This window comes from Megachile rotundata, chromosome 16 (genome assembly GCF_050947335.1).
Source record: "Megachile rotundata isolate GNS110a chromosome 16, iyMegRotu1, whole genome shotgun sequence".
NCBI classification, from domain to species: Eukaryota; Metazoa; Arthropoda; class Insecta; order Hymenoptera; family Megachilidae; genus Megachile; species Megachile rotundata.
Window position 1 is genome coordinate 7,689,096 of NC_134998.1, and position 16,336 is coordinate 7,705,431.

The window sequence follows — 16,336 nt, forward strand, 5'->3', positions numbered from 1 at the left end:
CGTTGCATGAAAGTTATTCAAGTATCTACAACAGTAACTAAAATCGACTTTTTTCTGCGAAGGTCAGAATACTGGAACGTTTTTCGATTGATAATTCTCGTTTGGAACTCATATCTCGATGGAAAAGAAGCTACAGACGAACTAAACCGAAACTGTCGAGTGCATAGCGTTACCTCCATTCTTATCTCCATTGAGGGAACCTAAACATCTACCAACAGTTTACAAACACTTGAAACATATCGAAGAACCCTCTGAATACGTTCTGCACCATAGAAATGAAACACAGTAGAAATTAAAATTTTTTTTAGAATCGAAAGCGTTTCATTAGATTCACAAATTTGGACTTTGTACTTCTGGACATGAATTTTACTTTCACACTTTCGTTGTGTAATTTGTACTTAAAAATTAATTCTATTACGTTATGACACCTCAGAAAAGATAATAATAATTATTACAAATGATATGATAACCCTAAATACCTTTCGTACAAAGTTCAACTATGTTTTATGTAACGAAACCAAGTGTCCGGATACTTACGGACGGTAGTGTATCTCATCACCTAACATTTCATCTATGTCGTGTTACGTGACATTTTACAAAGACAGAAATATAGCAAACCAATAAATTTATCCCAGAATTAACCTTTTTGACAACTTAGGTTAACCTTTTGACTTAACACTGTTCTGACAGATCTAACGCATGACGCACATGGTGCGTCATTCAATTTCACTCAAATGAGTATGCTTCAATTTGAAATTCCAGTTTTGGAAGTCTAATTTCGATGTGCAAGACTAGGTATAACGAGTAAAGATTGCATAATATTAGATTTAATATAGTATTTCGTTCTTTATCCGATTTAATATTGTAGTGACTAGTTCCGACGCATCCGACAAACAAATCATAGCGCCAGGGATTAATTAGGAATTCTGAGCGACGCGAAGTTATAATATTTACCGAAAAATGACAACACCCGCATATCTACAATATTACTTGTCATAATGTTGATCAAAAACAATGTTCAGTCGAGTAACACAGTGACAGACATTTAGACGTACACTCGAATCCATTACGGAAGAGATGGCAAACTTGGCACCAGCCACGATCCTCCATCGCAATTTTCGCAAATTCTGTGGCCGTCTTGCCAACTTGTCGAGACACTGAACTCTCCGAAGCTTGATTAAACATTCGCGAGTATATCAGAGAGTATTCTTGTTCGATGGAATTTGCGAGCACCTGTTACGCATTTGGTGGACACCAAACAAGACATATGGGACCTCGTTTGGTTAAATTTAAACCGGAAAATATTTAAATAGTTCTACATTTATCTAGAACGTTATGACTTCGTCAAAACTGTGGTAATTTAATATCGACTCAGTGTATTATCTCTGTAGAGATGTTTTTTCATTTTATTTCGTATAATAGATACTTGAGAAATTGCATCGTATCAAAATTTCTTTCATAATACCATTTCGCGATTGTACGTCCTGCGAAATCACAGAAGAAAGCAGGTCTCCGGTAACTTCGTCAAAGAAACCATTTCCTTCGGTTTCTTATCGTGTATCCTGTTTGCACAGCTGGTTTGTGTCTCCATAAAGCAGGTTGTTTTGTTTCGAATTTCAAAGCTTGTTTGCTACGGGTTCGATAGAGGAAAGGAATAAAACACTCAACCGATACTTCTAAGGGAGATGATATTCTTATGGATTTTTCTTCGAGGATGATATTCCCATTTTCTTCGTTTAATTCAACGTGTTCAATACAAATTATGAATCATGGTACGAAGGACTATAAATATTCAAAGTCTCAATGTTGCTGCCAACTCGATTCATCAATGTTAATTTAGGATTTCGAAATACTATTCAAATTGGTGGATGGACTACGTGACGTCACAATCTAACTGCTAACTTAAGTGGTCATGTTAGGTCAAGTTACGTAAGTGTTTATGTATGTTAAACTAGACTCATGGTTGAGTTATGAATTTCAGTGAGAACATGGGACCTAACCATGTATCTCAATGGACTAGGATTGTACAATACTTATCTGACGTCACGACTGACCTAACTAACTTAAGCATTCATGTTAGTCCAAGTTATGTAAGTGTTTATGAATGTTAAACTAGACTCATGGCTGAGTTATGAATTTCAGGGAGAACATGGGACCTAACCATGTGTCTCAATGGACTGGGATTGTACAATACTTATCTGACGTCACGACTGACCTAACTAACTTAAGCATTCATGTTAGTCCAAGTTATGTAAGTGTTTATGAATGTTAAACTAGATTCATGGTTGAGTTATGAATTTCAGTGAGAACATGGGACCTAACCAGGTATCTCAATGGACTGGGATGGTACAATACTTATCTGACGTCACAATTGACCTAACTAACTTAAGCATTCATGTTAGTCCAAGTTACGTAAGTGTTTAAGTATGTTAAACTATACTCATGGCTGAGTTATGAATTTCAGTGAGAACATTGGACCTAACCATGTATCTCAATGGACTGGGATTGTACAATACTTATCTGACGTCACAATTGACCTAACTAACTTAAGCATTCATGTTAGTCCAAGTTACGTAAGTGTTTATGTATGTTAAACTAGATTCATGGTTGAGTTATGAATTTCAGTGAGAACATGGGACCTAACCATGTATCTCGATGGATTAGTATCATACTTATCTGACTTCACAACTGACCTAACTGCTAACTCAAGTACTCATGTTACTCGAAATCACGTAAGTGTCAAGATAAGATATGAATTTTAGTGAGAACGTAGAACATAACTATGCATTTGAATATTGTGATGAAAGAAATTTTTAATTGCAACCCAATGTAGTCTAACCTAACTTAATCTAACCTAACCCTAGTCTAACTTAATCTATGTAAGTGTCGCTTGTACTATGAAATATATTATCCTATCTGAATCCACAAATCTGGGTCTGATGTCAGCTGAAATCTTCAAGTCTAACTCTGACTCTAACTAGTTTAATTTAACATAATCTAACTCAAGTCTAGAATAAACTAACTCAATCCACGTAAGTATATTTATTCTCTCCAAATACCACTTGAACTATGAAATAAATTCACCTAAATCCACAGATATATGAATCTGAACTCACGACAAATCTTCAAGTCTAACTCTAAGTAGTCTATCTTAACTTAATCTAACCTAGCTCTAGCTTAACCTAACTCAATCCACGTAAGTATATTTATTCTCCCCGTTATGATACACCAAGTATTACTTGAACTATGAAAAAAATCCACCTGAATCCACAAATGTGAGGTTGAACTCAGCTCAAATCCTTAAGTCTAACTCTAACTCTAACTAGTCTAACTCTAATTCTAGCTAGTCTAACTTAATCTCATATAACCCAACTCTAGCTTAACTTAACTCAGTTCATGTAAGTATATTTATTCTCCCCAAATTAATCCACTTGAATTCACAAATATGAGTCTGAACTTAGCACAAATCCCCAAGTGTTAACTCTAACTAGTCTAATCTAATCTAGCCTAACCCTAGCTTAACCTAACATAAGTATATTTACTCTCTCTAAATTACCCTATCACTTCAACTCTCAAATAATTCCACCTGAATCCACAAATATGAATCTAAATCACAAATCCCCAAGTTAATTCAATCATCATAAACTAGTCAACATCTGAAACTAAACATTCATGTCTCAACTCATAAATCCCTAAACATCAAACATTACAAGCAAATGATCCACAAGTGTTAACCAAGTAGCTGAAAGAAAACTCGGTGTCGCAATAAATCTCAGATAGCAACGAAATGTAAATTTATTTATCAACTGTTCTACTTAACCGTGTATATCTACCGCTTCAGCAACTCAACGGTATAAATTGCCGAAGCGCTAACTCAAACAACGGTCGGAATGGTCCAGAAATAGCTGGGAGCCACTATCCTAGTTCGACTTCCGCGCTTCCCTCAAACAATACCGAAAATATTTCCTCGCGGTGAACACGTCCGCCCGAGGCTGAGCAAACACTCATAAATTCCCGGGATCGATATACCGGGAAGCCTAATACTCCCTTTTGAATCGATGACTCGTCACGATTTGTTTGACGCGGCCAACGCGTGCTGTTTCTCGGAATCGATCCATCACGTTTATGACGATCAGGGTGTAAGAGCCTCCGGAAGAGGGCTCTTAACCTTTCCGACAGCTGACCGACACGACACGGTAACCGCAGGTACTCCAAATGGGTCGTTTACGGCTTAACTACCCGCCTCGCGAGTCAAACTGATCAACTTCGATTCTGGTCAATAGTCGTTTACGTACACGTTACACAATTACGAAAATTATATTGTTATTTGCAATTCTTAAGAGGACAGGAGAGAAGCTAATTAGTATGTTATTCGATAATTACCGTGATTGCAACAGTAATGGAGTCTCAAGTAGAAAGTCTAGTATCCCTAGGGATTATGGGGTTTGCTAAGTAGATGTTAGGTACTGTGATTTCCTGAGCATTAATATTCCTGTTCTAGGGGTCTTATAGGTCCCCACGGATTGTAGGATCTTTAACACTTGCGTTGAGGACTCTAACTCTGTAAGGACTCTGCAAGATTCACAATGGACCTTAGGATATTTTAGAATAGACCCTTGCTTTCACTATAGGATCACTGCACATAAGTCTAAGATCCCCAATACTTTTCCTAGAAGCCTATAGTGACCCCACTGGTTTTCTTAGGAACTAGGATCTTTACTTTTTGATGAAAGATTCTACTCTAGGATTACCACATTCTCTAGGTGGGTCTAGGTGTCACTATTCTACCTGTGGACTCTCTTCTTTAGGGATTCAAGGAATTTGACTGAAGTCCATAGGCACTAGGATGTGATGCACATTCTTTGAGAAACCTAGGACATCAATTAGTCTTCTTAGGTATCCTAGGATCTCCAAGACTGCTCATAGGTAGCTTAGGATCTCCATGACTATCTATAGGTAGATTAGGATCTCTATAACTCTTCATAGGCAGCTTAGAATCCTCAGGACTCCTCATAGGTAGCTTAGGATATCCAAAATTCTTCATAGGTAGTTTAGGATCTCCATGACTATCTACAGGTAGATTAGGATCTCTATAACTCTTCATAGGCAGCTTAGAATCTTCAGGACTCTTCATAGGTAGCTTAGGATCTCCATGACTGTTCATAGGTAGATTAGGAACACCACATCTGCTCTTAGGTAATTTAGGAACTTCAGGACGGTTCATAGGCAGCTTAGAATCTTCAGGACGCCTCATAGGTAGCTTAGGATATCCAAAACTCTTCATAGGTAGCTTAGGATCTCCATGACTGTTCATAGGTAGATTAGGAACACCACATCTGCTCTTAGGTAATTTAGGAACTTCAGGACGGTTCATAGGCAGCTTAGAATCTTCAGAACTCCTCATAGGTAGCTTATGATATCCAAAACTCTTCATAGGTAGCTTAGGATCTCCATGACTGTTCATAGGTAGATTAGAAACACCACATCTGCTCTTAGGTAATTTAGGAACTTCAGGACGGTTCATAGGTAGCATAGGATATCCTAAACTGTTCATAGATAACTTAGGACCTCCATAACTGTCCATAGGTAGATTAGGAACACCATGTCGGTTCATAAGTAGCTTAGGACCTCCATAACTATCCATAGGTAGATTAGGAACACCATGTCGGTTCATAGGTAGCTTAGGACCTCCATAACTGTCCATAGGTAGATTAGGAACACCATGTCGGTTCATAGGTAGCTTAGGAACTCTAAGATTGTTCATAGGTAGCTTGAAAACTGCACAGTCCATAAATGATTTTGGATCCACCCTCACTAAGGACTCTAGGATCCTTATCAGGTACTATAAGTGTCCTAAGATTCTCATCCATAATAGAAATTCTAAAATGCATTTTAATGGCTTCATCAAATTTTTGAGTTGTCCCTACTACTTTCCTTAGGGACCTTAAGCTATCCACATTGTCTCTACGTATCCCAGAATCCTCACTACTAGAATACTACTTCTCCTACATAGTCCACTACTCCTAGATACCCTAGGTCCCCTAGGTACCCTAGAATCCTCACCCTGAGACCTCCACTACTTGTTCCACACGAAAAGAATGTACACTGTGTTTTCACATATACGTTGAACAAATTAAAATGAACGTTCACAAATTGTTATATAAATTGAAATATCTACTGATACCCATATTGATAAATAAATATTAAAATAACAAAAGCGTATAAATAAAAAAAATATCATACAAAAGAATAATTAGTTTAGCAAAGGAATTTTGGGAATGTTAACCGCCTTTGAAACAAATGCCACAGAAAATAAATTCGTCAAATCCTCTGTCACTCTGAACAGCCTAATTTTATCCCATCATTTCTCCTTGATATTCGAGAGGAAATTCCAGCACTTTTATCTTTGCATCCGACCAAGTAATTTATAACGCGACGCATTAACCACACCCGTATTCTGTTTACAAACACTTGTCAAAAAACGCGGAACTGTTGACCCACTTCTTCATTATTGTTTCAGACGCAGAATTGTTTATCAACCTAGAGATGCTCTTTCGAAGTTCATCAGTTTGACTTTCGAGACTTATTATGCTAATCGAAGAGAGCTCTTTCGTCGTGCATTTGCGTCGTGATTTTTTAATTCGAATTAATTATACTGCAAACTTTAATCGCTTACACAGGAATATTTAAATCGGAAGGTGAGATAAATGTCAATGAGATGCGACTCTAACGTTTCCTACGCAGTTTGAACTTGTCAACCTTCAAAATGGCGGGCCTGGACTTACGTTAAAAAGCGTTTAATTTTACTCGACCGCGATACAATCGATCTTTACCAAACACAACAAAATGTCTTCCGTGGTCTGCGTTATTCAGGGCAACAATTTTTCATCGTAATTTAATACGAATAATCTCTAACGATGTCGCGTGAAAACTCGTTGCACTTTTATAGAACCGATATTACAAGCACTGCTGGCTGTAAAAATAGGAAAATCTGTAGGTGTCGGGTCTTTTCTTCAGAGTTAAATATAAGGATGACCATCGATGCACAACTTTATCACTCGTCTTAAACGTCTTATATGGAAGATCCTTACGATGTTAAAGGACCTTTGTTTCACATTCGATTGCCTCATCGTTGACCAAAATATTCGTTCCGAGTACCTCGGCTATTATTCAATTTCTCTGCCAATTTCTATTCTGTCGAAACACTTATTTCAGTTTTACAATTGTGTAATTAGAATTACAATGTAATTGTTATTTACAATGACTTAATTATTTTTAAAAACTCCATTAGCAATATCAATCTTCAGAAATATCAATGTGAAGATATATTTGTTTGGACAGAATTCTGGATTCAAAGATTTGTTACAACTTATTGCCAATAACGTACTTTATTTAGAAAAAATTTTTGTTCACTTTTTTTATCTGTTAAACCGGCCATTACGCCCCTTTGTCCAAAGTTCCCAAAGAAAGCCGCAACTGCCATTATCTTCCCATTAGCTCGCTTTAAATTGCGATATTCTTACAAAAGTGTTTCAACCAAATTCAAAACTAATCCGTCGATTAACGAGTGATCAAAGATAAGCAGTATCGCAAAGTGTAACAATGTAATCAGTGCGAAACAATGCCTAACCACAGAGTCAAACTTTGCCCGAAACATCGGGTCACCAATGACGCTAAACTCGGTCCGCTGACCAAGATGCTCCTTGAACTCTAAATGAACTCTCCTGACGCAAATGTCACGGTGTAAAGAACTCTCTTGGTCCGTACTCTCACCAGGTTTGGAAAGTTCTCAGGAGCTCCGGAGATGAAACACGTAACACATGACACTGAAACGCGACATTCTCGCGATAGAATGGCGATATAACGAGCCGAACCGAGGTACACGCGAAACGAGTGACGGATCAGCTGTCGCGATCCGCTCGAGGTCGCGTGTGCTGTCGTACTGAGAGAACGCCAATCGAGCCGCCCTCCTACGACCCCAGGCCCCTCGTGCTCACCCACTGCTGCGAGCATGCTCTCTCTATCCTTCACGCTTTCTTTCGCTTCCTCTAAACTCGACATGTGCATCGTACTGCAGCCTCGAATTCCCTAAGATTCGATCGCGGACAGTGGGACACTTTTCTGCTCTGGATTTTACCTTTGATGTGCTTCTACTGGAGGCGGATTCTTCCTAGGAGGCGGATTTTGTTATCTGCTTATTGGGTTTTTAAAATAGTTTCGAATCCACTGGCAATAGTAGTCTGACGGTAGTTTGAAGGTGTGAGGTCTCCAGACTATGTCAGATTTTGTAATCTGTTGTGAGATAGAGCTACTTATAACTCATTGGTTTTTTATAATAGTTTCGAGTTTACTGGCAGTGGCGGTGTAGTGGTAGTTTGAATGTGATAGGATTGCAGATGTGATGAATACTCAAGAATGAAGCAACTATACCACTCAAGTTTTCTTGTTTAAATTCTTCAGATTGGGTTTAGATCAAGTTTGTAGGATTGTCACACTGTGGCAAGTTTGAGTCTTCAACCTGTGTCTAGTTAGGATCTTTGAATTATGTCAAGTTTGAGTCTCCAACCTATGACTACTTAAGGTCTTCAGACTATGTCAGATTTTGTAATCTGTTGTGAGATAGAGCTACTCATAACTCATTGGTTCTTCAAAATAGTTTTGAATCTACAGACAATAGCAATTCGCAATGGTAGTTTGAATGTGACAGTATCTGAGATCTGACGGATATCTACTGTAGAATAAAAAGCTGCACATCAGAACTAATCTTTCCTTGCTCAAGGTTTTCAGATTGTGATCAGTTCAAGTTTTCAAAGTTGTTACACTATGTCAAGTTTGAAACTTCAACCTGTGTCCATTTCAGGTCATCAGATTATGTCAAATTCAAGTTTCCAGAATTATCATATTATGTCAAGTTTGAGTCTTCGACCTGTGTCATGTTAAGGTCTTCAGATTATGTCAAGTTCAAGTTATTAGAATTATTACACTATGTCAAGTTTGAGACTTCAATTTGTATCCAGTTAAGGTCCTCAGACTGTGTCAAGTTCAAGTTATCAGAATTATCACACTATATCAAGTTTGAGTCTTCAACCTGTGTCCAGTTAAGGTCTTCAGACTATGTCAAGTTCAAGTAATCAGAATTGTAACATTATATCAAGTTTGAGTCTTCAACCTGTGTCCAGTTAAGGTCTTCAGACTATGTCAAGTTCAAGTTACCAGAACTATCAAACTATATCAAGTTTGAGTCTTCAACCTGTGTCATGTTAAGGTCTTCAGACTATGTCAAGTTCAGGTTATCAGAATTATCAAACTATGTCAAGTTTAAGACTTCACTCTGTGTCCAGTTAAGGTCTTCAGACTATGTCAAGTTCAAGTTATCAGAATTATCACACTATATCAAGTTTGAGTCTTCAACCTGTGTCCAGTTAAGGTCTTCAGACTATGTCAAGTTCAAATTATCAGAATTATCACACTATAACGAGTTTGAGTCTTCAACCTGTGTCGAGTTAAGGTCTTCAGACTATGTCAAGTTCAAATTATCAGAATTATCACACTATATCAAGTTTGAGTCTTCAATTTGTATCCAGTTAAGGTCCTCAGACTGTGTCAAATTCAAATTATCAGAATTATCACACTATAAAAAGTTTGAGTCTTCAATTTGTATCCAATTAACGTCCTCAGACTATATCAAGTTCAAGTTATCAGAATTATCATATTATATCAAGTTTGAGTCTTCACTATGTGTCCAGTTAAAGTCTTCAGACTATGTCAAGTTCAAGTTATCAAAATTATCACACTATATGAAGTTTGAGTCTTCACTCTGTGTCCAGTTAAGGTCTTCAGACTATGTCCATCTCAAGTTATCAAAATTATCACACAAAATCAAGTTTGTGTCTTCGACCAGTGTCCCGTTAAAGTGTTCAAATTATATCAAGTTGATGTCTTGATTCATCACACTATGTTCAGTTTGAGTCTCCAAATACAATCTTCATCTTAATGGAAAGTCTGATCAAACTACCTACACCAAATTAGACTAACTATGTCTACTACAGTGCCTACATCACTAATAGATATTATAAAAAGACCACAATGAACATTAATTTGATCCTCTAATCATCTTTCATGAGACTTCTCCATATAAACACATAGTTAATAGTTTTCACATGAATTTCCAACGAACAATTCAAAAGTTTGAAAAGACTTCTACAACATAATGAGTGAAACAACCCAGGTATAACCCTAACAAACTTTTGGTAGCTGATAACGAGTGTAGTAAAGAATTTCACGAGGAAGCAAAGTTTGGTAAGTTTGCGTGTTTGATGCTGGTACTTGGGGTGAAACTGGAGTCTCGAAGAATAGAGAAGTTCTTGAAGCTTGAGAATAGTTGAGAATGATGGACCTCGGTCAATTTTCAGCCGTAAGTCCTTGACGTTAATGCGCGATGAGATTACAGGGGTGAGTGTATTCGGGATTTGGAGATGGGAATTATGGGGGAAAATCGATTGGAAGTCCTTGATGAGGATGCAGGTATTTCGGATTCGGAGCGAGTTAGAAACTGTGGACCGACAATTGTTGGATGGAAGTTTCTTCGCGTGCAGAATACTGAACTTTGAACTTCTGGTCTCAGTTTTTAGATCAAAGTTTACACCTTTGATGGTTTCCGGATTCGAGGTGACTGCAACTTTAATGTCGTCCACTTCTGATAAGGAGTTTGCAGTATTAAGAACACTGGAAGTTTCTAGAAAATTGTGAGATTCATGAATCCAGACTTAAAAATAACAGCTTCATATCAGATACGAATACCATATGAGATAAACCTGCATTCTAAAAGTTTGCTTACTCTCGAAAGCTGAACTCGTAACCACTGAAAATTTCAGCATGGTGATAAAAAGACTATAACTTCTGAGAGTGATAGAAGATTTAATGACAACCGTAAGCCATCGCCTCCCAGTTATCAGAATAACTACAGGTTAAAAATTCAGAGATAGTCGACTGCCATCAGCATAAAAAGCTTCTTCTGCCGCATCCTCCATAAACCCGCGCACATGATCTATAAATTCCATCCATTCCGAACTATCTTAACCTCTCGAACCGTCGAACAAGCAACGAAAAACTAACGGGGAATTAACTCAATTTCGGACAAGTTTCTCTAACGAGGCATCTTTTCTTTTACGGGACAAAGGGACAGCTTGACCTTTCTAGCTTTTGAGCTTCCTTAGATTCAGCTCTTTCTGATTCTTAATATAGTCGCTGGGTGGTTGCCCTCTGTGCGAGTGACATTGCAGCGCGGAGAGGAGGATCAGTCTGAAAGGAGCCAGTCAGCCTTGAACGACACTCATTCGCGCCATCTGGCCGGAAACTCGATGGTACTGTCGTGGAAATGGCGGGGATCTGGATAAAAATCGTTCCGATTCTCGTTCGTCTTTTTGAAGAGTGACGCTTTGAGAATACACTTCGTTTTATGGGGTTTTTGATAAAACTGAATTGCTTGTTTGATAAATACATTTAGAGATGATTAGTTTATTCGTATAATTCGTTTTGTTATTATGCCTTTTGTTATATTGCCGTATTCGTGGATTTTACTGTGTGGAATATGACAGTTTTTGAGATAATTTAACAGAGTTAGATTAGGTTAGAGTTAGGTTGGAATAGAGTTAGTTTAAGTTAGAGTTAATTTAGGTTAGAGTCAGATTAGGTTAGAATTAGTTTAAGTTAGAGTTAGGTTAGGTTAGAGTTCGGTTAATTAGAGTTAGGTGATGTTAGAGTTATGTTAATTGGAATTAGGTGATGTTAGAGTTTAGTTACGTAAGGGTTAGGTTAGATTAGAATTAAGTTACGTAAGGGTTAGGTTAGATTAGAGTTTAGTTACGTTAGGGTTAGGTTAGATTAGAGTTAAGTTACATAAGGGTTAGGTCAGATTAGAGTTAAGTTACGTAAGGGTTAGGTTAGATTAGAATTAAGTTTCGTAAGGGTTAGGTTAGATTAGAGTTAAATTACGTAAGGGTTAGGTAAGATTAGAGTTAAGTTACGTTAGGGTTAGGTTAGATTAGAGTTTAGTTACGTAAGGGTTAGGTAAGATTATAGTTTAGTTACGTTAGGGTTAGGTTAGATTAGAGTTAAGTTACGTAAGGGTTAGGTTAGATTAGAATTAAGTTTCGTAAGGGTTAGGTTAGATTAGAGTTAAGTTACGTTAGGGTTAGATTAGATTACAGTTGAGTTACGTAAGGGTTAGGAAAGATTAGAGTTAAGAACCGTAAGGGTTAGATTAGATTAAAGTTTAGTTACGTTAGGGTTAGGTTAGATTAGAGTTTAGTTACGTTAGGGTTAGGTTAGATTAGAGTTTAGTTGAAGATAGCTTAGCGTTAGATTAAATTAGAATTAGAGTTAGACTTCACTGTTGTCTGTTTTATTTCTGTTAAAATGCTTCTTGTGTTCTGTTTTCTTACGTCAATGTTTCTTTACGTCATATGCATAGCATACATGTATAACATTGACGTAAAATACCTGCTCCATGCTAGTAGTAATGTATTAAACAGAATAGTGAGTGTGAATCACCTTTTGAGTGCAAAAATCATATTGACTGCAAAGTGAAGTCATCGTTTTGCTCTTAAATCGAACACTTTTACGATTAGAATAACTATTGTATAAGAATCAAATGCTTTTACAATTACAATAATTATTGTATAATCACACAATTCTTACATTAACTTCTTTTTAATGATACGTTAAATTTTAATGAAATTTAAAAATTTTTTTTTTAAATGAGAAGTTAAGTTAAGTTTTAAAAATGAGGTTAGAAGTATAATTCATTAAGGTTCAACTAAAAAAATTGCAAAAAAAAATACTTTTCGAACATGGTTCAAACTGTACTCAGTTTTCATTTTCCTAAGTAAATTCGCAGGCAGATTTTTCAAAAGTAAAGATACTGATTGAAGTGCCTGGAAACAAAAGTTACGTTTTTCTTGTTTTTTCGTTCGGAAAAGTAAACTGACATTTCCGAGATGTCTGACAGGTAAATATATTGATGCAATTGAAACTCGAGAACTGAAAATAAAATTCATAAAGGTTGCAGCGCGATATTTACAAAATGTGCACAAAATCTCGGATAAACTTGAACGAAATATTCGTGAAATGTTATTTCCCGTGAGTTTTTGTTGTTTTTTGTCGCATCGCCATTTCAAAAAATCGGAATTTCGTACGCGGGTATTTTATACTGGATATTATTTCTATGCATGAAATGCCATATACCATTCTGTTTTTCAGCATAAGCTTTATATAACGATAAACGAACATTCAATCGTTCCATTTTTAATTCACACAACCTCTATTATTCCACGTTCTATTTTCTTCTATTGTCTCACCAATAATATTGTATAGAATTTCTCGCCCGAATATTATTGCTTTTTACTTGATTTTTATTATTCTATAACTTTCGATAAAGCGAACGTTACATTTGTTAAATAAAATAAAAAGGTGAATGTTTTTCTGTCAAGTTACGTTTCATACCTTTTACAAATTGCTGTTGCAGAAACTTGTTAAACTTCAATGAATTTTATTCGCGATTTCTATAAAAAAATCGAGCAAGCATTGTTCACTTCAATTTAAATTTCCCGCCAAAGCGGATGTCTCTTTTTTCAAGATATATTTTATACGTTTTACAAATTGTTGTTAGAGTTCGTTACACTTTAGTGAATTTTATCTTATTACAATTTTTATTTTAATCTAGCAAACCCATAACCCACCACAATTTAAATTTCCCGCCAAATATGATGTTTTTCTATTAAGATATATTTTATATATTTTATAAATTATTGATAGACTTCAGTTTATTAGACTTCATCACTGTTGAACTTCACTGAGTTTTATCCTCGATTTTTCTTTTTATATCAAGATTATTACCAACCGCGATTCAAATTTCCCGCCAAAGATTCTCGAAAGAGAAGGCGTCACCGAAGTCGCTGCAAGTGTTACGAAATTAATATTTCACGAAGTCAAAATGAGTTTACAACAGCTCGCCCATCTTGCTTCCGCGAAAACAACGTTCTTTCTCGTTTTATCTCAACGACGTCGATTCTTGGGGAAAAAAATTCAAAACGACGCCGTTGATGTTTGAAAGTTTCATTAAACGCACGACAAAGCCTTTCAGAGCTGATGAAAAATTTAATAGCCCATCTTTGAGCAAATGTCACGCGCAACCCGTCGCTCAGTTCATCGTGAAACTTAAATTAATTTGGAAAAATATCAAGCTGGCGGTATTGGCATAAAAAGAGATAACGAAACAGTTCTCTGTATTAGTCATCTTACACCCTTATTTCATTAACATAAAAACTCGTTAATTAACGAAAAATACGGGCAGTTCATTCTCGTTAAAAGTTTTCTCATAAATTAACCCATAAAAAACGATGCACTGCTGTTAAAAATTTCATGGTGACAAGTTAATTAAATTCTCGTGGAATATTGATGGAGCGGAGCTTGCACTTCCTTATTATGAACATTACTGGTAACAAATTTGAGAACAGACATATATACAATTTTACTGTACCACTACTGTTCTATTTTCCTATTCTACTAATTCACTATACATCTACCTATTTCTTCAAGCCCTTAACCTACAATTTTTTAGACAGTCGCGTCTTTCACAGCTGGCTAATTGCTACAACGTTGAGGCGACAAAGAAAATTAAAATGTTAAGTACATTTTGCCTTCAGCGATCCTTGATTGTACAGATTATTAGAATTGAACCAAAAACAGAAATGCAGCGAAAATACGAGTCTGGTATATCACGTTCCAACTGTAGTGTGCGTCACGAGTGCGTCGCGATATTGTAGTGCAAGGTTACACTAATATACAACTGTTTTATTTCTCTCCGACACTATACAACTATTTCACTGCACTACCCTTCTATTCCACTCTTCCTCATACTTAACAAAAAATTTCATCTTTTTTGGTTAATCAAAACTTGAGCAACCGTGACATAAAAATTTGACTGGAAGTTAACCTCTTGTGCTATGATTTGTCAGGTGTCTCAGAACTAATCACAATATTAAAACAGGGAAAGAAAGTTGAAGTGTTATGTCAATTTAGTATCAAACGACTATGCAATTGGACTTGAACTGCAAATGCGTATTAAAAATTCGAGTAAAATTGATGACGAAGTACGAGTGCGTCACGAATGCGTCACGAGTCAGACTCGTCGAAAGAGTGCGAGGGGTTAAATTGTCATCGGAGAGATGGAGTTACTAGGTGACTGGTACGAGTTCCATTTTAATTTCTTCTTCGTGTCCACAAAATAAAATCTTACTAGCTATATTAACTTTAATACGAAGTGCGATTGAGGTTATCTAACCTTATTTTCCTCAAAATAGTGCGAGGGGTTAAAGTTATTTTGCATATTGAAAAGATTTAGGGAAAGTTTGAGGTTCAGAATTTTAGTCGATTTTGAGGTTGAAATGTTTTGTCAATTCGGTATAAATCGACTGTGCAAGTTATTGGATAATAAAAATTCTAGCAAAATTCACAGTCGAAGTCACAAGTTAAAAACTAGGGTTTAATAATCGTCTTTCACTCCAGAAAAATTCAGAGTAAAGAGTTTAAGAGAATATCATTCCAAAATTGATTTAAAATTAGTAATGCAAATACGTGACTAAAATTATTCAGTCAATACTAAAGTAATAACCGTGTTCGCGAATTAATGGTGGCAAAATGAATACGTGACGGGAGCAATGGCGACGATTTAACAGACGGTAACGGCCACGTTTCCATTAATTCGTACTCGAAATTTTGAGAATGTAGGGAAGCCCATTCCTCGTCGAAATTTACAACCCCGTAAAATTCAACCTGTCCGTGTAAATTTTGGCGAAACGGCGCAGCACCAGGAGAGGGATGATAAAATAGTTGCGATGACACCTTAATTTCGTTAAACAGGCTGCTGAAACTCGTTTCGTCGCAAAATTGAAAATAGGTTGTAATAATGCTATTCAAAGTATGTGGCTTTTGCATAATATCATAATTAATATTCATGGAAATTTCAGCTACGATGATAAACAAAACTTTGCTTGTTATAATCAAACTTTTAAGGTCTTTCATTTTTATTGGAGGCACTAGGTGTGATGATTTTTAGTGTAGTTTACCAAAAATATAATATACTATGCTATAGGTTAACTTATATATATTATATTATTAGGTTAACTTTGGTAATAGTGTTAATAGAGTTTTAGAGATGTTAGCAAGTTGTAATAGTAATGTCTCCATTTTCTAAACCCTGAAATATTTGGCAAAAGATGGCAGTTCATCAGCCGCGATATTGATCTACGCGTTACTCTACGAGGTTGCTAATATT

General features: G+C 36.3%; 1 protein-coding gene across 14 annotated transcripts in view; it reads right to left on the bottom strand.

Annotated features, from left to right (window-relative positions):
- The window catches only part of dnc (phosphodiesterase dunce), a 437,944-nt gene that overhangs the window by 163,224 nt on the left and 258,384 nt on the right, over positions 1-16,336 (bottom strand). For 4 of the 14 annotated variants that reach the window (XM_076540884.1, XM_076540885.1, XM_076540883.1 and 1 more), the window contains exon 1: positions 7,774-7,941. The exons of 8 other annotated variants lie outside the window; for them this stretch is intronic. The gene's annotated coding sequence lies outside the window, so the exon portion shown is untranslated. Of the gene's footprint in view, positions 1-7,773; positions 7,943-16,336 lie in introns of those variants that run through there. 2 more of the 14 variants (XM_003702683.3, XM_012283909.2) reach the window with 1 other exon arrangement.